General features: G+C 42.0%; 1 protein-coding gene across 7 annotated transcripts in view; it reads left to right on the top strand.

The window, feature by feature from the left end:
* The window catches only part of UNC13B (unc-13 homolog B), a 206048-nt gene that overhangs the window by 93179 nt on the left and 85768 nt on the right, over positions 1 to 27101 (top strand). The window lies entirely within an intron of this gene.

The raw sequence follows: 27101 nt of genomic DNA, 5'->3' as shown, positions 1-27101 counted from the left end.
GAGACAGGCTCTGGAAGGATAAAGAACAATAAAACTGAGACGTGAAGAGATTAACTAAACCATCTGTCTTCTTCAAAAGCATCCCTTAAAAATGTCTGCACTTCCACTTGTTAAAACCTTTTGGGATAGAGATTTTTTAGCTTCCCTTGATAATCCATGCTCACTTCTGATTAAAAGCTTTTCCAGGAGTCTAACCTAGCTTTCCACTGCTGCAAGTTAAGTCTGTTATTTCTTTATCTGTGTTTATAATAGAAGTTCTGAATAGTTTATTTCCCTTGTGCTTTCCTCAACCAGTTCATGTTGGAAAGCTGTTATGTCTACTTGAGGTCTACATTTCATATCATCTGCAACCTTTCCTTCCCAGGCTTCTTGATCAAAAAAGCAATTACAGCTCCAACTGAGAGTATAATTACAGGTTTTTTCTACTCACAGCACATGTCTGCGCCCAGATGCCTTTGCATTTTAGGAATGCTGATTATTTAATTAGATGTGCAATTAACGCATTGATTGTAATTTTCCAATTTCGTAAGATATCAGGTCCTTACGTTTTGGATGCTGTTAGGAGGGAGAGACATGTAATTTGAAGGAGGAGGCAGCAGAGGGAGAGTTTTCTCTGCTGTAAATGCTTCCTTGCTGCCTGTTGACCGAAGGTACTTAAGCTGACTCTAGTCCAAAAGCCAGCATAATAGTTGTTTCTGGAATGGGGGCATCTAGCTGGTTAAAATTTTCAAGTCATCTGAGTTGAAGGCACCATGGTTTTTTCAAGAGTCCATCTTCTAATTGTACTTGTTAATTAAAAACACAGAGTGACCATTCAGCTAGAGAAGGGCTTCCATGCTTTCAGATGGGCAGCCAAAACCCAGGGCAGGAGCTCTGGGGTTATCCTGATGTTTTCAGGAGTACATTAAAGAAGGTTTTATGTCTGTCGTTGCTGGAGCACAAGGAGACAATGTGCTTCCCACAGCTTGTCACCTGAGACAGCTCTGCTTTTAAAGTTTCACTACCCTGATTCTGAAGGCTGGTGTGGGATGTGACGAGTGGGGTTGGCATTGTCTCGACAGCGGCTTCTGAAGGGAGTGTGGTGTCTGGGAGACAAGGCTTGTTTGTGCCCCAGAGTGGTTGGAACCTACTGAAAGAAGAATAAAATAGCCTTTTCTATGAAGTGTATGGTTGCAGAGCTTACAGTGTTTCTTTTTTTGTATCCCAAAATCAAGAATGCAAACATCCATCAAGACAAGAAACGGACAAGGAAGTTTAGCACCTGCATCTGCCTCACATCTCTGAGGAAAGGCATTGCCATTGTGAGTAACAATGGCTGTAAACAAATTAAATGGAGGATGATAATATGAGGGTTTCTATATGACCAATACTCCCTGAAGGACTTTGCACCTTAAGACTTCCCGTGTGAGACTAGATCTGTTCAGCCTCTGGAGGAGTTTTTTGACTGGTATGGCAGCAGCAGCCTCAGAGGGACAGATATAGGAGAACGCATTGCAGGCAACTCAAAGGTCTCTGATTACTCCCTGCCTGATAAAGATTGGCCTAAACTGTGAAGTTGTAAAGTTTGTGGCTCTTAAAAAATATTAGTGCTATGTTAACTAATTTTTTCATTAACCTCACAAAAATGCCACTCTTTGAATCTTACTACGTTCTTGGCCTTGGAAATATCCCTTATTCCCAGGTATGTGAAAGTCTTTCCTTCTATTAGTTCAGAAATGTTGATGTCTCAGGGTTCAGCAGATGTCCTTACAGTCAGATGATAACACATGGAGTGTCAACATCTTTCCTTTGAAAAGTCCTAATACCTCCCATCTGTAGCATTTTTTTCAATGAGCTAGCACCATTGTCATTGTCTTTCTGTAAACAATTCAACTTGTATGAGAGGAAAAAATAAACTTTTTAAAGAGTGAGAACTTTGGAAACTTTGGGGAAGATTATTTCCTTCCTTTTCTTCAAGTCTTTCAATGTAATTTCACGCTATTGCGAGTTTCCAAGATGCTCAAGGTGCTGTGGGAGGTACCTGTGCCTTTCTTCCCTTCCAAGTTTGTATGTTGCCCTTGCCTTAGCCTTTCCTAGGGGGAAAAGAAAGCCCTTAGTGCTTTGAGTGGCACCTTCTTAAGGTTGTTCTTTCATCTGACAGCGACATCTTAAGTATATGTTTTGTGAGTGTGTTCTGGAGCTGCTGTAATGACAACAGCATCATTGACAGGGCAGTTTTGAATGCCTGAGAATATACAGTCTCCTCTCTTCCAGGCTCTATTTCAGCAGCACTGCTTGGGTTGTGTGATGCACAGCTCCTCAAAGCTGATATTCTTTGAGGACAGCTGCCAAACAGCAGGAGGTCACTGCTTTTTCATTAACACTTCATCTTTAGACTGCTGATTGATTTAATCTTCTTGTGGCTTTGAAGAAGATAATAAATAGGATGTTATCACTGCTGTATAAATTTATAAACTTTACACTGTGTTTATGAGCTTGTGAGGTCTAGTGCAGCACTGAACTCAAGCTGCCTTACTGAGAACTCTGTCTTTAGGGAGACACAGCAGACAGTTTTACTTGGGACAGATGGTTCTTACATTTTTCCCAGTGAAATAAAAAATTTGTTTTAGTGAGCTCTTGGCTCAGAGATGTCCAAGGCCATTTGTGAGATGAATTAAACCTGAGAGTGAGTTGGGCATTTCGCCCTGCAGTTTCAGACAAACCTCTCTCCCTTGACTTTTCTCTCTTGACTTCCCCCCGCTTTGTTTCTTTGTTTCATCTCTCTGTGTAACGTTTTTATCCTCTAATTTCCGTAGCCGCTCATTTTTGTATTTCCCCCAGATCCAGTAGAAATGCTCTTGCTTGCCTTCCTGCAGGGAGAAGGGGTGTAAGTGTGCGAGAGGGAGGGGCAGGACCTGTGCTTGAAGAGCGCTCATTTTCCTTTGGTTAATCCACTCGTGCTCATGAAGGAATTGCTTACTTTTTACAATTTTATCAGTAATTCAGTACTTTACAGGAAGTTGGAATGAAATAGATAATGAGGATTAAAAAAGAAGAAAGGGTAACGTATACCTCGCAGACATCAAAGCATTTGGCCTATATAGCTGAGCCAGGCTTTATCAGTTTTAATAATTCCCTGCTGGCTCAACCTAAAATTAAAATCTGGTGGTGAATTAAAAAATTGCAGTAAGAAGTATTTAAATTTTTAAGTGGAAATTTATTTCTCTAGTAGAAAGCAAATAACTCAGTGCTCTGAGCCTTAAGGTAAAGCATACACTTTCTCATAGACTTTTTTTATGTGCAAGTCATGCTTATTTTACTCATGAAATTATCTTCATTATTTCAGAAAAGATCTCTGAAAAATAGAGTCTGTCTCAATATCCTATGCATTAGGTAAGGGGTTCTAAACATTTGAAAGGTGCCATCTTCCTTTCTTCTGAGGGCACCTGGTTTTTTATCTTTTTTAGCCACATTGTGAGCTCTGGTGAGGGCAGTGACATTTCCCAGCACTTCATTGCTCATGACCTCCTTTAGTAATGTCTCCTGGCTCTGTCTAATGAGACTTGCTTACTTTTTCCATGTGTTTTTCTGTTTCTGTTCGTGTAAGACAGCCATGGGAACATTGGGATTTTATGTGGCAGTGTTTGGAAATTTGCACGGGCTCTTTGGGTCTCAGGAACTGTGGCTGGAGCATTGTGTTTGACTCCAGTACAGTTTTGACTTTGCTATGTTACTGTCTGGTACTGATGACTACAGTGATGGGCAAAGACCAAGGAAGGAACAGATGGGAGGGACAGAGGCAGTGATTGCCAAGATGACACTGGCTCCACTTGTAGTAGGATCTTTGGAAAGAGTATGGCATGTAAAAGCCTGTGAGGCAGTCTAGTGGATATTTCAGGTGCTGTAGCAAGTTAATGTAAATAGAAAATTGTCTGATGGATACTTACTATAATCTTTTTAAACTATTGCTATGTAAGAGACCTCTCTCAAGATTTTTTTCATGTTCCTTGTAGGCAGAGCTTTGAAGATTCTAAGTGCTCTTAAAATCCTGGATTGCAATTTATTTTCTCAGCTGGGCAGTCCTCATCCTTATGTGGATTAATTTGATGTAGAGCTTTGACTCTGAGCTCAAGGGCTGTAATTGCTGTGTTTAGTAGAATCATTCTTATTGCAGTTGGACTCGGTGCTCTCAGTTGGGCAGGAACCCTGCTTTCCTGGCAGAATGCGAACATATAATGAGAAACTCAGGGTCAGACTCTTAAAATCCTTTAAAGCTAAATCACTTCTCAAAATACTCCCTGCCCCTGCAGCAAGGGAAAGAGCAAAAATGAGAGGGTGTTCTGGAGGATGGAGGATATGAGTGACCATGAGGAACATCAGCCTTGCAGAGGATCTGAAAGGAGGTTGGTGATTTCTGTGCCTGGCTGAAAGGGGCAGTGCTGTGGCTGCACATGGACAGAGCAAGGATACAGTTCACCAGTGGTGCTGCTGAGACAAAGTATTGTGAACTGTGACATTAGGCTGTATGTGAAACTTGTTACCCAAAACAAACAAATAAACTGGGGAGGACGCCAGCCTGGCTGTTCTCAGCTGGCAGGTGCTGGGATGGAGCTGTGGGAGCAGAAGGTTGAAGGTGCCAGGAGAATATCCACTGTGGTGAGGGCAGCACTGGAGCACAGTGATGCTTGTGGAGGAAGTGCTGAATAAAAGTTGATACTGATGTAGGTAAGATATTGAAGGGGAAGTATCATTCACAGCGAGGCTGGCTCACGAGGAGGTAGGAGGTATTTGAACAGATGGGAGGATAGTGGCATTTCCATAGCTAAGTCATATAGGCCTCTTCAAAATCCTACCCCACACTGTGAAAAGACACTGTTTTGAAAGATGCAGTGAGTTGTTCTTGAGCAACACCAGCACTCACACAGTGCCTTTGATGCTAGAGGCAGAGAACCAGTATTGGGGAAGGAGGTGGGTGTTTATGCTGGGTGCACGAAGAGGGGGGACAGGAGAAAGGGGGCATTTGTGGGAAGGGGGATGTGAACATGGATCAACTGGCCAGCAAGTTTTTTTGGTGGCAGTTTGTTGGATGCTTCTGGAGCAGGCTGTGGGGCAGATAAAGGGTGCCTTTAATTCAGGCACTTCTTGCAGGATGAGTGCCTGCTGCTGCTCACTCCCAGGAGAGAAGTGTCAGTACAACGTGAGTGGATCTGATTCTGTGCACAGCACTTCTGCAGTCATTCTTTTATGTAACAATGTGACTTTTATTTTTGGGAAATGAGAGATCAACGGGTGTTCAATCCCCCACACTTGTAGCAGAGCTGGTACTAGTCTTCCTTGGAAACTGGATTCATTTCAGCAAGGGCAGAGCTGAATCTTGTGGGTTAGTCAGGGGGTGAACAGGAGAGATAAAAATAAACCTCTATCTCAGAGCTGGGCAAAAAATCTTCTTGGAGCTGGTTAATTATGTTGAGTCCTGGGCTTTTTTCCTCAGCCCCCCTTCTCCACAGTCCCGGAGGATGCCAGAGAGCTTTTCCAGGAGAGATCCGCTCGCTGCGCTGCACTGCCTGCTCTCATAATGCCAAAGGAGTGCGTTTTGTCTTTAGTCAGATTGGCTCCATCAGTTCGTATTTCCTTCTGAATGGATAATAAAGTGGAGAATCATTTTGAGGCGAGGAGTGAAGCGGGGAGGCTGCGTGTGTGAGGAGCTAGGCAGTAGGCAGCTGACGAGGAGGAGTAAAGTAGCTGCACAGCTTTCTCTCTGCCTCTGAAGTACAATATTTTCTGTTGAGTCACATCTGAAGAGAAGGATGAAGTTTTAACTGTACTTGGTACAGCCTGAGAAAGGGAAGAGACGCACTGTGGTGGGGAACTAAAGAATTTCTGTTGAGGGATGCTCCTGGAAACCAAAAGGATTTCTGCATTTTTAGATTTTGCAATCCTTAGCTTCTGCTGTTTTTTTGCTTTTTGGATTTTTAGTAGCTGTTTGCATTTTTTATTCCCTTCAACATGCCTTCAACTTTACATGATTTCTCCTCCTAGTGCTGCTGTGGAACGGGAAACTCACGGTGCCTTTAACGTTGCTTTCCCTGATACCTCAGATGGGACATCAACAATATGTTGATAATCTCCATAGTGAAAGTTCATTATACGGTGAACCTTTAACAACATTAGGAATCCTTCAGGACATGTATTTTCTATGAGAACAAGCTGTTGTATTCTGTAATTTTCTTTTAATTCTATACATTTCCTTTACATTTTAACCTTTTGTTTTATTTTGAAGCAGTGAGGTAAGTGAAAGATTGGAACAAATTAAGTGCCTGGGTATAAACTGCAAGTAGGCAGCAACCAAGGAGAATTGCTCTTTATTTTTAGAGTGGGCTCTGTGTGTGTGTGTGTGTTTACTTTAACAATACAATAGCTCCATTGGAAGCTGACTGGATTTAAAAATGTGCTTTGTAAAAACAATTTACACTTAGTATGTTCATTTGTATGCTCTATTTCTTAGTTTCTGTTCTCACCCATTAGACACTAATTGTAGATGTCTTATGACTGGTATAATTGAGGTTGTGTCTGTTTACTTCTCATACTTCTCTGTTAAGAGGGTTTGTATCTCAGCTGGAATTTGACAGCAAAATCACTATGGGAAAAAGAGTTAAAGGGAAAAGAGCTTGGGGAAATTTAAATTTGATCACTTGAAAAGCAAATAACTTAAAGTAATTAAATTACTAGTTTGATTCTTCCTTAAATATCACTTAAGAAAGGATTTCTTTTAACACAGAGTATTTGTCATTGGCCTGATTTCTTGTGCTGAGAAGCTTGTGAGTTGATGAGATGGAATGACTGGCATGCAGGAGCTATGAGGATGCTGTACAAGCTCGTGAATCAGAGCAGATGGTGTGACTGTTTTCAAATATCTTTTCAGTTTTCATTCCATTTATATGGGCAGGTTTCTTTTGCTAATGGAGCAAGCCTTTGGGGGATAAACCGAAGACTTAATACAGAATGCTAAGGTCTTCAGTCCTTGAGATGAAAAGGAGAGAGCTTATAGAAGTAAAGCTGCAGTTTTAGCCCAGGAAGATTTTAGTTGCCACGTGCTAGGTTTTAGTATCATGAGCTGTAAAACCCTAATTACTCTATTTGCTGCATATGGTACCTTCACCCAGTCTGGCTGAACACTGCTAAGTGTCTGCCCTAAGGGAGTGCAGAATAGGTCACAATCAGTGAGTAAGATCGTGTAGCACCAGTCTGTACCAGGGCTGTGCTCTCTCTGCCCTGACAACAGAAATTGGGTCTCCTAATTCATCACCCTGTACTGGTGGGTGCTACCTGTCCCTCCCCTGCCTGAAAGTCCCTGTGAGCTGAGGCACTGTCACCTGGAAAACCAGCTCCAGACCTCCTCAGTGAGTCATCAGAGTTTTGAGAAAATTCTTACAGATGAATGTTTCGTGGTGGTTCTTGTCAGAAATGCAGAACTTGGAGAGTTCACACTATTCGTTGAGCAATAATTCAGCACTGGGCTGTAAGCTGGGTTACAAGTAGGGGAGAGGTACAGCACGTTCTATTTCTGTTAGTCTAGTCAGAGCTCTTAGCATCATTCAGCATTTTCATAATGGTGAATGCAAACCTTCTTTAAGCCGGAGGTACTGTGTTTGTACTGCCAGTGCTGTCTGTTTTCTTTCTGGTTAGAGATAGCTGAATAATCAGAAACCTTTCCCCAAAGTCTGGCAGGTATTTCTAAAGTTTTCATCCCATGGCCAGCCAACTTGTCAGCATGTCCTGATAATTTTGTTTCAGTTCTTGGAGCTCTTTCCTTTAAACAAGAAGTTGATTCTGGATCCTGGCCCCTGTGTTCAGTATAATGCTTTGTTCTTAGGATCCCGATTTGGGATAAATCTGTTTTAAGGAGCAATTAGTGCTGGGCAAACCATCTACTGATTGATTCAGCTGTGTACAAAACCCCCATGCTCTGGAAATACTCAATTCAGGGTACTGCTGAACTTAATTACTTTCCCATTTGCTCTTAAACTGCTGATAGCTGCTGCTCAGGTTTTGTATTTGCTGGGAAGGAGTGAAGTAACTTTTACATAAGATAGACAGAAGCAGCTGTGATGTCTGTTTTGAGTAGTCAGTTACCCTTTTTGCCTTTTCCTCAGCACAGGGTTGCCTCAGAACTAGGTAGGTGCCTCAGAGTTAGCTTGCTGCTCACTGGGCATGAGCCTTTGCAGTGCCGTGGTCGGCAGCTTGCAGCCTGTGCCTCCTTCTGTGCTTGGGGACAACCCCTATTTCTGTCTGGATGCTGCCTTTTCCTGGCTGCCAGGTGGTGACAGACCTCGTTTGTTACTGCAGGCAGTGTATCGCTGTGCCAGGCGCTGCTGCCTCCAGCCTGCAGGAAAAGCTGGGATAGAAGGATGCAGAGGGAATGAGCACAGTGAGGCACTGAAGAATGGAAGCCTGGTGCTGAGGTGCCTTCCAGGGCTTCCCAAGGCAGATGGACTTAAAGCCTGGACATTTCAGTCCCTCTCCATCTGTGTTCACAGAAGGGGTGCTGTCTGGATGACAGACATTAGTCCCATTTTACAGAACGCTGAGACATGCTTAACTTCTGGGGTGTGCCCTAAGTTTGTAGGGGGTGTTAAGAAGTTAAGGCAAGAAGTGCCATCTCCTTGTTCTACTACACAGTGATACTCTTCAATTACATTAGTTTAATTTTATGCTGTTTTACAACAGAAGTTTTTACGTTGGTGAATGCCGTGAACCCACAACACTTCAGTGGGTGTTTTACCCTCATAGTTTGTGATTTTTACTGTTCCTGTACTTAGTAGCTAGCCTGATAACTTGCTGGTACAGCAAAATATTATTCAGATGTGGTTTTTTTCCTTGGTTGGATGGCCTTGTATAAAAGGTGAGAAATAACTGTGATGTGGGAGGTGCAGAACTGTGTTACATGCAGTGTTCCCCGGATCAGTTTTCCACCATGAATTTGACTGACTACACCTGACCTTTTGTCACTTCTATCAAACTGCTCTGGAAAGGTTTCAAGTGTGGGGTTTTTTTTCTGAAATGTGTCAGGTGGGAAGGCCAGCTGTCATTGATACCTGCATTGGAGTGTTTTGTCATAGTTTTTGGTTAGCTGTATTGAAACCAATGTTGTAGGTACAGATACAACCTGGAAAAAAAAATGGGAAGTGCTTAAAAAACTTAAGAAAGTTCTACAGCTAGGGCTGGCATGTGGTTTTGCAGCTTGTGCAGTAGTTCCCGAACAGGAAACATTGGCTGCAGAGAGACTGTGAAAGGGTTACCAAGGGTCTGAGTAATAAGTTCTTCTCCTCGCATTGTTTTTTGTAAAATTATTTCCATCCTTTTGTAACTACTGTCTTTTCAATGTCATGGATGTATTTCCTCTTTAATCCACATGGAGTTCCACGTGTCTCTTCTGCACCTTACTTCTAGCCGAAATGTCCTGAGGTGAACGTGTTTCTCAACAGTATGTTTTGTTCTCCATCTCTGCTGCTTTTTGCCCGGGATTGCTCAGCTCAGTACCTTATTATTCTGATCATCCATGCTAGGAGTCAAAAGTTAGAATTTTTGTTAATTATCAGGAGAAGGTTTGAAGAAAGACACATTCTCAGAAGCAAAGCAACAATGCCATGTTCAGGTATGATCCAACCCAAAACTAAGTCTAATGATATTAATTAGAAAATTGCAGGCTCATCTCCAGAAGTCAAACAGCAAAACTGATGATAACTCTTCATATCTCTGTCAAGCCTTGTTAAGATTCTTTCAGCAATTATTGTGTTTAAAAATGCTATAATATTCTCAGGAAGAGTTGATGTTTCAGCATGCTGAGTGCTGGGGCGATGTTGCTATGGCAGCCTTAGCCGTGATTTCTTTCTCTTTTTGATGCCAAAATCTTTTTCCCGAGAATGTCCTGCATTTTAGTTATTGGTATTCTTCATGTTTAAATCACACTTTATAAAGTAGCAAGACCATTTATTAGACATTTTATTGCTTTTCCTAGTGTAATTGCCTCTACAGGTAATGCAATACCACTTTGTGTGGACGATACTGCAAATATAATCTAATAAAAAAGATTTCACTCAATAGCATGAGTCAGTAGCCAGAGAGGCTGCTGTGAAATGTTTTTCTGATCATAGTTAATTGTTTTTATATCTCTTTTCTGGGGACCTTGAACATCACATCTGCCCTGAGGTACCAGCACCTTCTAACATGAAGTTGTGGAGTGAAGGTGTCTCAGTATTTACCTCAGTGTGATGAAAACCAGGTAGCCATTAACAAGGGGTATCAGACGTTGGAATGAGCTGCCCGTGGGAGTGATGGAGTCATTACCCCTGGAGATATTTCAAAGACGTATAGATGTGGCACTCGGGTATATGGTTTAGTGGTGGCCCTGCCAATGCTGGGTAAACTGATGGATTTGATGATCTTAAAGATCTTTCCCAACCTAAACAATTCTATGATTCTGTACGATAAACCTACCTCATTTTTGTAGTCTCACCCTGTTTTCTTCCACCAGAGTGCAGCCAGCCCACTGCAGTGTGGGGTAGTGCTGAAGGCACACAATACTACCTTTGTTTTGAACCATGTTGGTCCAGTGTCTCGCAGAACTGAAGGTACTGCTCAGAGAGGGTTGCAGTCACCTCCCCTCTCCCTGGTGAGAGCCTTGCCTTCCCTGAGTGCTGTAAGGATAAAACATGGCTGATCCCCAGCTGATGAGCAGAGATTACATAATTGCATGTTACTCCTTCATGGGATGTCTCATGTTCTTTTTTCTCATTATGGATGCTGGCATATGACATGCTTTTACTCCTGTTGTCATGGCAAATCTGTATGTCAGGACGAAAAGTTTCTGTTGTTCATGCATTACAGGGGTATTTCAGAAGTACGTCCAGTGATAAGGTAATAAGCTGTGCAGTGTTTGTGGTAGCTCACCTGTTTCCCCTCTCTAAAATCCTAATATGTCAGCTTTGTTCTCACGGGAATAGCAAAATAACCCAAACATCCCCAAGTAAAGCAGCAATGTATTCCTCATGTTGAGCTTGAGCCTGGCTCTATTTTGGGAAGTTGGGGAACATAGAAATGGTGGTGCCTGTGCATGCTGTTCTCCTGCACATCCAGAGACAGCTGCCCTTAACTGAGCATGGAGTTCTCCTGGAAGGAGATGCCTCCTAACAAGGCAATCAGAACAAACCTTGTGCAGTCAGTGAAGGCTTGCAGCATCTGGCAGGACACCAGGATCGAAATATTGTTTCCTTAAAGACTTACTTTCTTGTTATGTATTAGTGTGACTCCTGGAGTGATCCTGGAAGAGAAAAAGACTTCAGCAGGGATTTGCATCTAGATTAGGTTTTGGGGTTTTTTTTCTGGGTGAACCTGCATTAACTTTTATTCCCACTTTAGATGTCTGTGCTACAAAAAAGCACGGCTCTAACACAGACAACACGACAGAAATAAGGGAACTTTATAGGGGACATGTTGCAGAGCACCTAGTCTGGAGCAGTGGAGGGGGTCAGGAGCAGGCACACAGCCCTTGAAGAGGAGGAGGGAAGGATCTGGCAGGAGGTGCAGAGACACTGTGGGACCAGCCAGTGGTCCCACAGAATGAGTGAATGCCCAGAGCTTCAGGTCTGAGTGTGGGCTTGGGATGGGGAATGGAGGGAGGAAGCCTGTGGGAGAGCTACAAAGAGGGCGATTCTCTTACTTGATTCTTGGCATTCCACTCAGTGGACAGTGATTTGATCTTTGGTGGTAAACAGCGATTTCCGTTCATTTCCACCCACTGTAGAGAGAGGTAGAAAGGCTTCCCTCTGAGCCAGAGCTGCTGTCCACGTGTTCTGCTCTGGCCTTGTTCCCAGCTTTGGAGGAAACAGTTTCTGTCCTCCTTGGGGAAAGATGGAAAGGTACTGCTGGTATTTCATGAAATCAAAGATGTGCTTTTGAAAATCTCCAATGAAGCAGATATTCTTGTGTGTGTGTATATATATATATATATATACACACACACATACATACATATATACACACCTATATATTCATAAATACGTACACATATGCCACAAATACTATATATAATAGATAAAAATGACAGCATTGTACTGTTTGCACTGAGCTGCTAGCTTTGGAACGACTGCAATCCTGCAAGTAAGTGTTCAACAGGAAAAAGTGATTTCTGTAACAAGCTGCTGCTCTTGAGTGTTGTAGCATACAAAGGAAGTGAGAGCAAGCTGTCTTGAATTGATTTTTTTTTTAAAACTAAAATGATCATTATGCCCCTCTGATGCCTTGAAAGCTGCATACAGAAGGAAACATAATGAAGATGGAGCTTTCTGAGGGAAGCCTTGCACAAACGTATGTAGGCTTTTCTCCTTGCACTTGGAGTTCAGTATGCTGGATAATACTTGAAATGAGCATTTCCGTGTGCTACCCTCAAGCAAAGCATGTAGGGAGCCACAACTGTGGAGCTCTTTTTCTTGGCTGCCATTGAATCCAGTTGCTTGCTCTCCAAGGGTTCACTTCTTACGACTGGTACAGAAGTGATTTTTTGATGTTAAACATCAGTTGCCCAATCAAGTAAAAGTGACTAAACTGTGTGAGTGGTGCAAGAAGATAGTCTGAGAAAATATCCCTTATGTCAGCCCTCTTCTGTGAGGGAATAGTTAGATAAAAAAAAACCTCACAGAAATCCCAACAGATTTTTCTGGATCAATGGCCTGAAAATTCTAGAAAATTAAAGCTTGCTTTCTCTAAAAAAGCTGATAATCAATCCCACAGAGAATTTGTTTAGCCTGCACAAGGGCAGGTAGTGCCTTTGTTATGGAAGTTCAGCTGAGATGCTTGATGATGGGACTTAAACCTGAAGCACAGATGCAACGTCTTTTATAGCATATTAATTAAGCTCTTATTACAGAGATTGGTATTTGCAATGCTGCTTCCTCCAGATCAAAAAATACTCTTTCCCTTCCTGCCCACAAAGTGAAACAATAAAAATGAAAGACAGTTACCATAGGTCTTAAATAAAACAAGAATATGAGAAAGAATATGTGCTTCAGGCAGCAAGTCCAAACTGAATCATCAAACACACTTGTGTTCTCCAGTCACCTTGCCTCCAGGAGGATCCTGTGTGGGTCTCTTGTGTGCCCTACTCTCTGGAGGAAAAAACTGATTGTATGTTGCTTAGTAAGTATGGCAGTAAAGGCACATGGAAGTTCAAGTAGTTAACATTATGGTGGTTTTTGTTTTTATTTTGCTCATTGCAGAGGGGATTTAAATAGGGGAAAATAATCCACTGCAAAATCTTCAGAGCTGGAGTAGAAGTGACATGCAGAAGCTTCATGCTGTCGGCGCAGGCTGTTTGTGCATATGCTGAGTGTGGCATATTTAACTGCAGGTTAGCTTGGGAGCTTGCAAGCTTTGAGGTTTTTTTGGTTTGGTTTGTTTTTTGGATTTTTTTTCTTTTTTTTTTTTACTGCTTTGTAGCAAAATATTAAGATGAAAATACTAAAATAGCAGAAAGGCTTTTACTCCTAAAATCTGTCATCCAGTGTTCTTGCCACTTTACAGCACTTGGTGCAATTCCTGTGGGCTAGCTGGTACTGCGCCAAGTTAAATTTGATTTCTGCTTTGGTTTGAAAAAAGAAAGGATGAAGATTGTGAACTTGAAAGGAAGGGAAACGTGCAAGGATAGAATTTCTAATGTCAGAATTCTGTATTCAGAGGGGTAATTAAATCACACAGTGCACAGTTGCAGGAGCTCAAACTTGAGAGTAATTTGCAAACCTGGTAGAAAAATGGCCACAGAATTGCTTCTTGAATTTGACCTTTTTTTTTTTTTTTCCCCCCTTCACTTTCTTGAATAGAAGAAGGAGCAAGGAACACTTATTACAACAAGAACCTGATCTGGGGAGTTGGCCAAAACCAAGACAATGTCTGTATACTTTAAACAGCACATCCTCTTTCTGTCTGATTTTATGTGTATGCTGATTTTAGGATTTTGGGGTTTTTTTGTTCTGCTGCTTAAGTTACCTCGGATATTTCTATCTGAACCAAACTGTAATGTCTTTTTCCCCTCTTTCGGTAGCTGCCTCATGACAGAATAAAAACTGGATACAAGTTGTGCATTGGGAAGTGATTGATGTGTGCTTGTGCAGCTTGTAGCACTATGAGAAACACAGGTGCAGCTGATGATGTTTGCTAGAAGTAGATTGAAAAAGCAAGAAAATGAAATTTCACTTCTGCACAGAAAACCTGTTGTAAAACTGCAGGGCAGGAAGCAATTCCGGAAGCAAAAACTCCATTTGTTTCTGCGGGACAAAATGAAGAGGCTTCTCCAAGGCCAGGTGGATGATAATTCAAACCACGCACATCGCTGCCAGCTCTCCCCGGTGGAGATTGAATCAGACATGTTTGTTTGTGGAATCAAGAGGAGCTCTCCAAGCACTGAATTTTCCACGGCTGGAGGGGACTTTCATCAGGATGGAGGACGTGATTCCAAGGGAGTGAGTGAAGTGTGTGTTGGTGAAGTGGAACTGAACTGGGGTGGCTACGTAAAAATACCATGTTCAGTTCAACAGAACAAGAAGGACTTGCAGGGGAGTTCTTCTGGTGGTATCACGCAGACCTCTTCTGAAATAAAGGGCAGAGTGTCTGAGGGGCAGGACCTTTCTTCCCTGAGCATTACCATGAGCTGGAGGGATGCAGCTGAAAGGCAAGGATGCTTTCCCCAGGAAAAGACCATTGGGTACAAGAGTCGTAGAAGGCAATCAAGAGACCGCTCAGCTGATGTGGTTGATTACATTGTTAAAGAGCTCCAGGGCATAAGTCGAATCCAGACAGAGATTGCAGAGCTCCGTCAGCACCTCACCTTGATAAAAGGCTCTGTGGATGAAGTCTCCAGCTGTGTGGACACGGTCTTGAGTGAGATAGAAGGCTTGCAAGGTGGTTCTGGTGGCAAATCCCAGGGTATGCATGCTCGAGAGCCAAGAAGGGAGGTACAAAAGGAAGAGCCAGTGTTGTATTTTTATGGCATCCCAGAGAAAGATGGTGAAAACACAGTAGAGCTTATCTGCAGCTTTTTGTCTGAATATCACTGTTTCAATGGTATTCAGTGCAGTAAGTATATAAAAGATGCTTATAGGTCAGATATTGGTACAGGCAAGCCATTAATGCCAAGACCAGCAGTTGTGAAACTTGTGAGTTGTGAACAGAGAGACTTTATTTTACAGAAGTCTATCCTTCTGCAGAGCTCAGGGGTCCGGGTTGCAACCAGTGAGGAGCAAAAGTGGCAGAATGGCCAGAGGGGCCAGAAAACAGATTCAGTCTCTTCGCAGTCTGGCTTCAAGAAAAATAATCAGAACTCGGTGAATCCTGATGGAGCTCAGAGAACTGATGCAGTTGGGCACCTTCAGATGGACTCATGCCAGGTTAAGTATAAAAGCACGAGTAGGAAAGGACAGTGTGCAGGGGAGAGACTTGATTCTGTGCAGAAGTCAGCCTTGACCAAGACAGACACCTTGATACCTGAAACTGGAAAGGAAGCACAAACAGTAAGCTGCAGTGAGCAGCCTTCAGATGACAGGGACATTTGCCAGGCCCTTGCTGAACCTTCACAGGTGACCAATTCGCCCAAATCAGGTGATGGAAATCACTGCTGCTCATCTGACTCTTCGGGCCATGCAAGCCAGATGTGTGCTTCAAGTAATGGTAGTGAGCAGAGGCTTGACACTAAAAGCGTCACTGAGAATTCTTCTTCTCTTCTAGAAAAAGATGAGGGAATAACCACAGAAGAAATTGAAACAGACTATGATAACTCTTGCAAATTTACCAGTGCAGAGAAAGGTGATGTTCAAAGAGAAGATGTTTCTAGTGGGGTGACAACCATTAGCTATGATCATACAACAGATGAAATGGCTGATAGTAGTGACAGCTTGAAAGATATGATCCAGATGGACCTGAATGATCAAGATCCAACTGATCAGGTCTTTAGGGATGTCCTGGAAAATTCCCAGTATTTCCTAGACCACTCCAGGGACAACATTGATCTTGTAGACATGAAGTTTTACACTAATAAGCTTGGGAAAGCTATTCACCACTTCAGGTCTGCTCTGCAAGTGGTGTTCCATAAACTGGAAACAAGTGATTCTGAAATCCTTTTGGAAAATGATAGTGGTTTACAGATGGATGATGACAACACGCTTATGCTGACCAGTTCAGGTATGGGTGGCAGCTCTGACTACTTTGCAGAAACCCCTCCTAGTCAGTCCTCTGAGAGCCAGGCAAACACGAATGTCAACAGTGAAACATCTGCTCAGATGCAATTGGCTCCTTCCAGTCTTTCCTCTGTTTCACATGAGCCTCCTGTTTCCAGTGTGATGCCATCATCTGTCAGTGAAGTCCCTGCTGGGCAGCAATTACCTCCTGAGGAGCTTGGAGAAGATGTGAACCGTCTGGCTGAGCCAGCAAAGGAATGTAGGCCCATGAGCCTTGACAAGGTGTGCGCAGAGACCATCTACCTGAACAAATGCATCAACAATTTCAAAAATGTGCTGAGGGAAAAGAGACAAATGCGTAGGAGACTCTTAAAAGAATTAGCACAGGAGGGAAACTGGATTTCTGCTGAGGAGACAAATTCAGGTAAAATGAAAAGAATGTTTTTAAGGAGATGTCAAAATCTGGTATTTGTGCAGCCAGCGGCCAACACTTCATTCTGTGGGTGAACTGTGAATATTCTGTGAGTGTATTAAAAGTTGTGAGCAAATAGTTACAAAGAGAAGTACATGCACTGTACAACAGTACTGACAAAACCCCCTGAAATTTACTGTGTAACACACTGAAATGCCAGTTAGCAAGCTTCACCTTTTTTTTTTCTTTGAGAGAGAGAGATTTGCAGAGCTTCTTCGAAATAGCAGGTGTTAAGGTTTTTCATCATAATTCGTGACTTGGTTTCTTGTTAAATATAATAGTTAAGACATGTGATAACAAAGTGTGCATTTGAGCTATAAGTAGCCAGATTTGCAGTTTTGTGAGTTGAGTGGATCTAGACTTTAAGTGACTCCATCACAAAGTGACATCCCACAAAGTGGGAGTTCTCAGTGTTTAATCACTGCTAGATGTTATCCTAGTAGAGAGCATTGAAAATAATAAAGAAAATAGTAATAATAATAATAGTAATAATAATAATAACAGTAATAATAGTGTAGTAATAGTAATAATAATAATAGTTTAAAATTTGGAAAGTTGAGACTTGTATTTTTGTATTCTTTCCATAATTTGTCCATGAGGTGAAAATTTTTTGTTTCTGGGGAAACAAAATACATCTCTTATTGCCAGCACAGATATTGAAATGTGTGACCGCAGCAGATGGGAACTGATACAGTGGTGGAGCAGTGCTGCTAAACCATTTCCTGAGGATGTGATGATAGAGCTGACTGGCATCTTTTGATGGGACATGTTTTGATAGGCCTCAATTTAGTAAGACAGAACCTAAAGTTGAAGTGTAGGTCCACCTTCCCTGTCCCTCTCCAGGCGGTGAGAAGGCTTTCTCAGTGTCATCTCTACAAATCACTACACAGTTCAGGAAAGAGGCATTGTTTCAAGAGTGGAAGTTATTTTAACTACAGCTTGAAATCTTCACATACTTGTTGTGAACTTCCTTGTATCAAATACTGTGTTCACTCTTCTTGCCATCATGAAAGCTGGTCAGAATAATCAGAGATAATCCTCTCCCAACTGAAGGAGTCATCTGCCAAGTGCTTTTCCAGTGACTCTGCTTTCACTGTGAAGAAACAATCTGTCAACCCGTATTTGATTTCTGTACCAGCATTCTTCTCAGTTATGCAGATCATAAAGCTGGTAATCAGCTCTCTGCTTTCTTATTTTGTACAAGGTCTTTGTTGAGTTGGCTGAAACAGTAAGTTTTTAATGAGGGAAACACTGGGATTTGTTAGCAGGCTTGGCACAGATACTTTTTTTTTTTTGGTGGTGTTTGTGTGGTGCTCAAGTCCTGGACATATGTCCTAATTTTAGAACCTGAGGGAACAGACAGTGGTTGGGATTAGCATTTGCCACAGTACAGCAGAAGTACTGAAATAGCCTGTTTCTGAATGTGAGAGGAGGCTGCTCATCTCAGTAGAGTTTGAGCAGCAGAGTTTGAGCAGCAGAGTTTGAGCAGCACAGGCACGTTCACAAGGCAAGAAGTAGCCAAAACAATTAAGGAGGAGGAGGAGCAGCAGAGCTGGACTTTGTACCTTAGATCTGGCCCCAAGGTGAATTGGGATTTCTGATCCTCCCTGAATCAGTTCTCTTGAACATCATCCAGTGTGACAAAAAGTTGGTGGCACTTGTGTGCCGCTCCCATAAAGGTGGATCTATAAGGTAGATTTGGCAACTGAAGCTATAAAAATAAGTATGTGATGAAGTCACGATGTAGCAAATGTGCTCTGAGAGATGGAAGAAGTCAAAGCTAGTGGAAATCAGTGGATAAAGGGTAAAAAAAGAGAGACCTTGGGAAAAAAACGGTGGAGATGTCAGGGAGCAAAGCAGCCCAGATCCTGACAGCTAGACAGGAAAGAGTTGGAACTAGATGATCTTTAAGGTCTCTTCCAACACAAACCATTCTGTGATTCTGTGACTGTCTGAAATAGTGTTGTTTTGGCATGCATTTTTCAAGAAAGAGAAGCTGCATCCTGTTTCAATGTACTCAAGTGAGAGCCAAGCTTTTATTTTCTTCCTTTGGAAAAAGGATCGTACCTGGAATGCAATGAAATGTTGTTGGTTTGCTTTTTTGTCCCAGCTGTAGATGAGTGTTTGTGTCTTACTTTAAAAATATAATTTGTTGTTAATAGCCTTTTCAGTTCCCAGATAAGGTCCACTGAAAACCCAGTTCTGGAGCTGTTTTTTTGGTTCTGAACCTGAACTTCACTTTGCTCGGAAGTTCAGTTCAAGGTATTTTCTTAAATGTGTTTGTTAGCAGCCTCCAGCAAAGGAATGGAAGATAAATTTGAAGGTGTTGGTAAATATGCGTGTTTTGGTGATTCAGAGATGATGCACTGGCATAAAGGTTTAAATTATTTATAGTTGAACACAGATGCAAATTACCAGAAGAACTTGGAACTTGGCAGATGCATATAAATAATTATGTTTAATTGGAAGTCAAAAGAGAAAAAATATCCCCTGAAAATCTGAAGAAGCTTTTGAAGTTTGAATTTGAGAAAAAGCAAAAAGTGTAACTGAAGATGATGATAGTTTGAATTTGTTTAAAGAAAAGCCATGAAATGCTAGAGATTTTTTGAGATTTAAGGTGACTGCTCAAAAGTGAAATGGTGAAAGAATTCTGTGATCAGGGTTTAACCAAATTAGTCACCATTGATGAAACTGAGTGCACCTGCTGTAATGAGATGCAAGATTTTAAATCTGTGTCTGCAGTTACCCAGAGCTTTGCCAAATTTTACATTTGGCCTGAAAGTGTCCCTAACAACCTTAAACTGATGGTGCCCCAAAGTCAAAGATATGTATGGATTTTAATACAAAATGTTTTGTTGTTTTCAGTTTTTTGTAATTATCCAAAAATTAGTCTAATGCAAGATTTATAACTTTGCATTTGTATAAAAATAAGTGTGACCTATATTTGAGAAGCTCTGGTGCCCTGAGGTCTTAAAATTTGGCAGTGCTAGTCTGTGTCAAGGAATTTTCTGTGGAAAATCAACCCTGAATGAGCAGAGTGAATACGCTTTTGAAAAATGTGTAGTTTGCATATGCTCACTGGTAGCTTGCTACTGTTGAGCTGTTGCACTGCCAGAGACTCTATCTGTCCCCAGTGTTTTCCAGCTGGGGGCTAGAAGCAGGGTTTCCCTGCTCGACCTGACTGAGAGCCACAGCAGACCTGAGAGGGGACGAGTCCAGGTCTTCTGCATCTTCTGCGCCCCGAGACTCCACAGGAGATGCTAAGAAGGATTAGAGTTTAAATGCAAAGGAATTAAAAACCCAGGAATGAGGGGTGTCTGGGTCTGCCTGAGACTCACTGAAACCGCTCCAGGAACCAAGTCAGGAGAGATTTGGCTTGGGTTGGAAGGGCTTGGAGTGACTGTGTAAAAAGAAGGACAAAACCAGGGGACTTGAAGTGAAATTGTGCCTGTCTAGGTGAGAAGGTTTGGCTTAATTGAATAGGACAGGCAGGAAGATGGTACAGAAAATTACTTTAGAGAGAACAGTCAGAAGGGTCCATGCCCAACAAAATGTGTTCCCATCTGAGTCTTGAAGGGACCCCAAGTTTCCTCAGTTTCTCCAGGTCAGCAGGTCTGTGCAGAGCGGACTGCCAAAACACGGTACTTGTGCCACACTGGTGGTTGCAGCATCCTGCTGCTTGTGATTTCTCCTCCATTAGCACCAAAGGAGAAACCTCCAGGGTGGTCCAGAGGCTTCCTCCCCTAATGAGCATCCATGCAGGCATGTCTTAAGGTGGAAAATAGGATTTTTATTTTAGCTACAATCCAGCACTTCGTTTGCTAAAGTAATTCAACTTCTCCTTAGCGATTGAGTTAAAATAGCTTCTCTATTTTCCTGTCTTAGTGATTGCATGTCTGTAATTACACCCATATAGACAGTAACTTCAAAAACTATTTTTGCTTTTACACCAATTTGAGTGTCTCCTGTTGCCATGAAGATATTCCTTCCCCTCCATCTTTCATACACAAATGAGTAATACGGTTCTTCTGTGCAGATAGAGAAGTATCTGATTGGAAGACTTAAAAAATACCATGTCTGTACCGGAAGTTTTGAGTATGACTCTCATGTAACTTTACTAGCCTTGAAATTGCCTATCCATAAACATGAGATTTAGTGTAGGAGGCTTCTGGATTTTTTTTTGCTCAGAGGAAAATTGCCTAGATGTATAAACTCAGAAAATATCTCTCTGCATTATGGTATTTGCAAAAGCAAAATGTGTTCCGTGGGAGCTGCCAGTTTCCTCATACCGGGCAAAATGTACAGGGGGTGAGGAAGGGAGCAGGGGATATGTTTCAGATGCAGGCAGTGGATGCAGTCTGGGGGAGAGGGGAGCAAATTTGTCCCTCCTTATAATAAATACAGGGTTTTTTTCTTGTATGGTAAACGGCAGCTCCAGTTCTGTATTAAGATTACTTAAAAATCCCCAGTTAATGAAACAGGAATGGTAACTCTAAAAAGAGCTCTCAAAAGCATATATTTTTATGCATGTGTAGTTATGGATGAAATCTGATTAGTTTAATTCAAGGTTGTCTGTTAGTGATTAATTGACTGGTACATGTCCCAGGAAGTGCATGGGAAAACTCTCTGCTGCACAAATGTGTTATCAACTTGTGGCAAACCTTTACCCCAATTTTTGTAAAAATCATTTTACAGAACTCATGGCAGAAAGCTGGTCTACTAACTTTTGTTCCTCTCCTTCTTCTCTTTTTTTTTTTTTTTTTTTCTTTCTTTGCAGAAGGAGGTAGAGGAGAGCTCCAGGTTGTACATGTTGTCCCTTGTAACCAGCATCTCTTTCTGAAACCTCTGTGTGTGCATGACTCATCTTCCTGTAGCCAGTTGCTCCCACTGAGGCTCTGAGATTCAGTTTAGCATGTCATGGTTGTCTGGGGCATTGTTAACACTGTGTATAAGTTAAGAGTCTGTTCAGTGCCTATGACCTTGTAGAAAGAGGAAAACATGAATGCTTGGAGTGATCTCCCTTCAGTGCTCTGTGGGGTGTGTGTGATGTGCACAGGCACCACGTGTGCAGAGGACAAGTTGCTCATTCCAGTCTTCCTCTTTATGAATCTTGTTTAAACCAAGTATTTCCTCATTTTTCTTCAGTTGTATTATTTCATTTCATCTGTCTGGCTTGTCCACTTTCATCAATTAAAGTCAAAAGTACATCTATTGAAAGTATATCTATGGGCTGTAGTAGTGAGATTAATCAAGACTGGATGCTGAAAGGTCTGCTGCAGGTCCCATGCCTTTTTAGATAGTCACTTTGCTTTGAGCAGGGCCCTATGCCCCATGGGAAGGGCAGAACTTTTTCCTTAATACCTATAGTTGTTGTCTTTCTATTCGTGGACTGGCTACCTCTCCGCCCATTATCCTGTGGGCAACAGGTAACTCTTTCCTCCTAGGAGGATCTGCAGAATTGTTTTGTCGACTGCTGTGTGCTTTGTCAACAGTTGCGTTAGCAACTCACATAGAGAAACTACTGGCTTTCGGATCCTCAGCTGTTTTATTTTCATGACTCTGTGCTATATGCATTCAGTGCCTGCTGTGCTTCCCCCTCTCTCGTAGCTGTATGAATGAGGCTAAACTGGCTTCCAGGAGAAGCTGAACCTTGAACGGATTTTGGGCCTCCGTGCAAATGCCATCCATGGAGTTTGATGAATTTGCATTTCTAAGCTTTATTGACTCATGTATCAGCAGTTTTGTTTCCTTCTTACTGGTAAATATCTGTCCATTAATGCTTTTTCAGGAATGCAGAGATACCTGGTGTCAAATACCGGTGTTAAATTCAGTCCCATTTTGGCTTCAGTGCAAAACCACTGGAACCTCCTTTAAACTTCCCATCTGGCAGCTGGAAGAGTGGCTCCAGGTGATCCATCAGCAAGAAGGAGCTTCCTTTGGGGCTCTTCAGCCGTCAATTAAATGGATGCTGTTGCAGAATACAGAATGAACTTAAAATAATCCCGTGACTTGTTGCAGCTTTGGATTCCATGTAAAATGTAGCATACTTGACTGAATGAAGACATTGAAACACAAGACTGAGTTGTTTAATTGGGAAGATTTAGTTCAGTCTGACTCTGTTAATGCCACTGAAGAAATGCTCTAATTAGGCATGACCAGAAGTTTAATTTTGTCAGTGAAACAGTTGCTCCTTGTTTTAGCCTGATTCAGATTAACCTATATCTAACTGAGGTTTTTGAGGTTTAATAATAAAGCATGGTATTTGAAAACAAGTTAGGATGGTTTTCAAAACAAATAAGTTATTATTGATCTTTTTATCTGTTTAAATAAAGCAGCATAAAGCAGCTTTACATGTTTTACATCTGTTTTATATCTTAAGAGGATAATGTGCTAGACACAGTACTTAAATGTGATGGAAAATTACATTGTTAGGAAGCCTTTTATGAGGAGAGCTAGATTTATATGGAGAGCTAACACATCTGTGGATGTTCTTCCTTTCCCTTGTACTGCTCCAGACTTTATGATTTTTTATTTCTTTTTATGCCCCTCTGTCCTTTTTATGGACTTTCACTTTCTCTTCTACAGAAGTGCATAATTGTTTGTTCTATTAAAGTATCTTGTGTAGGAGAGAATTTGAAAAATTTGAAAATTGCAACTTTGTTAAATAACTTCTCAAGTTACTTGTAAGCCCAGCTGCTGCTTTTTCTGAGTAAGCAAAACTGTTGTTTCCTTTTTAGGCTTCACCAAACATTGCCTTTCCTATGACTGAATACTTGCCTTGAGTGTCCATGTCTGTTGCCTTCCTTTAATTTAAGGGCCTTAAATTTATGCTGCTCTGTCACTGGCATTGTTTTGCTAACTGGTTCTTGGTTGACAAGAAACTTTAATTATTTAGAGAAGACCTTTCAGCGCCGGATTATGGTATACTTTACTGTGAGTGAACATACTGCAGTACTAGGGGTCACAAGCACTTCCCCATTTGAAAGTATACGTTGGACAGTACGTATAAAAATGTCATCCACCAGCACCAGAAAAAAAAAAAAATCGCATTCCAGATTCAGCCTGGTGTGGCTGCTTTCAAGGAAAGATCAAGTGATAGAGCTGTGCAGAGAAGGCCATAAGCCAGCAAAACACTTTCTGTGACATGCAGGATGTGGATGGCAGGGTTTTAAATGTGTCTGCTTTCCCTTTGCCCTCCCATTTGTCCCTGCGAAGGACAGTGCTAAAAACTCTAGCAGTTGTTCCAGTGCTCTTCTCACCTGCCTGTTGTTTCTGCTGCTTGCCCAGGCTCTGAGCAGGTCAGGCTGCTGGCATGGGCTGAACTTGAGCAGACCCATGGCTGGTGACAAGTCCCAGGGCAGCTACTGGAGGCCTGCTGTGTCCTGGCACGAGTGGTGCCTTTGGAGGGTTGGAACCTCTCCACCTGCAGCAAATCCATCTGGAGGGACAATATTGCTGTTTGCTTTCTTTAAATGAGGAGGAGTATGTGAAGAGTTCTTACTCCCAACAGGGGTGCAAACTCTGGATTACTGTGTTTAACTGGCACTTGGGGAGGCGTCTTAACCCTCATGCCAGCACTTGTAGCTAATGCAGCCTCTGGTTCTTTGACTCCGTATGTCAGCACAAGAAGGGACTGCAGAGGACTTCTTGGTGACTGCCACTGTGTGATATTATGCCATTTCCTTGTATGTAAACCTCCCAATTTCCTTCTCTAGAACTGATTAGGTTTGGTGTCTGCTTCTCCTTTTGAAAGGCTTCTACAGAACTGTTGTGGTGAGACACCTCTGAATTTTCAACCTCTGTTTAGCTGCAGTTCTTCTCCCATTCACCTACCTATTGAACAAACACAGGAAAAGGTTCTTCTTGCTAGAGTAAGCAGGATGCTTTGTTCTTCTCCTGTAGTATTGTGTTTATATCCTCCAGCTGCTTTTGCTGTTTTCCTTTGTGATTTTTTTTTTACTTTGGTACAGAATAAAAAGATTTCATATACTTTTCTGAAGGAATCTTGCCAGCACAGTACAAAGGTATTTATGCTTTTATTTCTGTGGAGACATTTCATTGGACATATTCTATGGATTATGTTCTCTTTCTACCTGGCTGTATCATTGGAAGCTTATGTCAGTGTGATGACTAGAACTCAAATCTATTGTCACATGCTCTTCTCCACTGAGGAACAGCTTGTATGTAGTCAAATTCATGGCAGCCTTCGGGGCTTTGGCCTTGCCATTTGTTCCATGTTTAATCCTCCATTGTTACAGTGTTTACTGTCATCAATTCTTTCCACTGGACCTATGAGTTCAGGATCAATAATTCCCCTGGGTTTGTCATTTCAAACCAACCAGATTTTATCAGCAGATCCTACTTACTCCCACTAGCTTCCTTATTGCGTTGTCCATGGCTGGCTCAGTTACAGTTACTTGTTTATCCACCTGAAAGCTCCTTCCTCCTCCTCAGCTTATCCGGCCTCATTAACGTCACATGGCTCTGCATCAAAAGGGTTTTTTTAAAATGAAAATTCAGTTCATCATTTATTTTATGGTTAGAGAAAAAGAGTTCCTTTGTGAAACAGGCACAGAATGTTTGCAGGATTGGTTGTGCCTCTGTTATACTTTTTCCTGGTTTTCAGTAGCCTCCGTCTTAATTCTTTCCTTCATGTTTGCTCAGAACCCGTTCAAGCTTTTGAAGCCAGTAATGGTCCTGCACTAATCTGGATCACATTTCCCTCCTCCACACACACACACACACTTTAACTGTGGGTACTGCACTGACTCTTCCACAGTCTCAAGGCATTAGCCCTTGTTTGATGGATGTCAGGTGCTGGTTCTCTTGGCATTTTCTCAGGGAGAAGGCTGCCTGGAGCAAATCAGCTCTTTACTTTGCTTTCAGCAGGTGGTAACTCCTGCTTTCACACAGCCATCACCTGCTTTGGCCCTGCATCAATATTGCCACTTACTGAAAGCCCTTTCTTTTGTTTTCTGCTGTTACACCCAGACGATTTTTAATCTTGACCCTAGAGAAGCTCTGCCTCTTTTTTTCTTTTTATTTGCGTGTCTGAAAGGCTTGGTAAAAATAAATTATACTTTTACTCATTTATTTTAATTATCTGGAGCTCCTGGCAAATTTTACTTTGCATGTCACAAATCTGGGACATGATGGAGGTTTGTTTCCTGATCATACTTTCTGGCCTCCCCACATCTACATTCCTGACTGTTCTCTGTTGACTCATGGTTGCCTGTAAGAAATTGCTCAACTAGGTAACAGCTTTCCCTGCATCTTCCCCTCCCGCCTTTCTCCCAGATTCTTGATGCTGTTGTGGTCTCCAGTCTGCAGTGAACACACTCTTTTGTAGTCTGTTAATGTCTCAAATACCAGTCACTTATATTTAGTTTATCATGTCAAATGATTGAAAACTTTGTTATTACTAATACCTTCTGCCAGTCAATGTTTCCACATTAGTGTTTGTCATTCTCTGTCATTCAGCACAGCCAAGCCATTGGTGCCAAGCTCAATCCAGTATGAAACTTTTGTCCATTTTAGTGTTGCTTTCTAACCACAGCTCTTCCAAGTGTTCAGATGCAAAGGTAGAGATGTCCTCCCCTGTGTGCTCAGAAGGATCTGGTTGCATTTGGTTTATGAAATCTCTCTTGACCAGCAGTTGGTTCATATTCCTTAGGAGGAAATGCAGGTTTCAGGCTGAGGGGTTTTGGAAGCACAGCTTAGTGGAGCCTGGTGTGCTGCTGCAACTGTGGGGAAACATGCACTGTACTGGGCTGTGGCTCTTGGCCCCTTCCTGCTCTGCAGGCCTGTCTGATCGTGTCCATTCCGTTATGGATAACATCATACTGTTCAATCTGTTTAAATATAAAATAATAAACATTACTAATATGTAGTCTTTAAATCTGCCTATCCCTGAAATTGTAGGACTCCAAAGTACAAAGTTAGGACGTTTGCTTCTGTTCAAGTTCATACCTCAAAGAGAACTCCTTTTCCTTGTTTATTTCTGGTCTTCTTGGGAGTCTTTTACCTGTGAACAGTCTGGGGTTGCACAGCTCACCCAAAGCACAGGTTAGGGGAAAAAAAAGAGAGGAGAAGAAAGGAAAAAGAACCCTTTCTTTTGGAGCCGTGTTCTTTTGTCTTGCATAGAGTTGGATCTTATTTCCTGACTTAAGCTCCTTTACTTTGTTGACTCTCAGGTTGTGAGTCCCATGGCTGGAAATACTTTTTCTCTGTGTGCAAGTTGCAGCCTCCTTATTCTCTTGGCAGATGTGATTATCTGAGGTTGGATTTTTAAATGTTTGCATCGTGACTTGCTTAGTCCTGTGTGAAAGCATCATTTCGTTCAGGGAGTGCAGGAGAACATATGACCTGTGAGCTGAAACAAGGAGGTTTCCGATTACAGGTAACCATTTCTTCCAGGTACATTTCAA

This window comes from Corvus kubaryi, unplaced genomic scaffold, assembly GCF_017639235.1.
Source record: "Corvus kubaryi isolate FWS band 111438036 unplaced genomic scaffold, C.kubaryi_AGA036_p1.0 37308, whole genome shotgun sequence".
NCBI lineage: Eukaryota > Metazoa > Chordata > Aves > Passeriformes > Corvidae > Corvus > Corvus kubaryi.
This window is presented reverse-complemented; position numbering and strand designations above follow the sequence as displayed.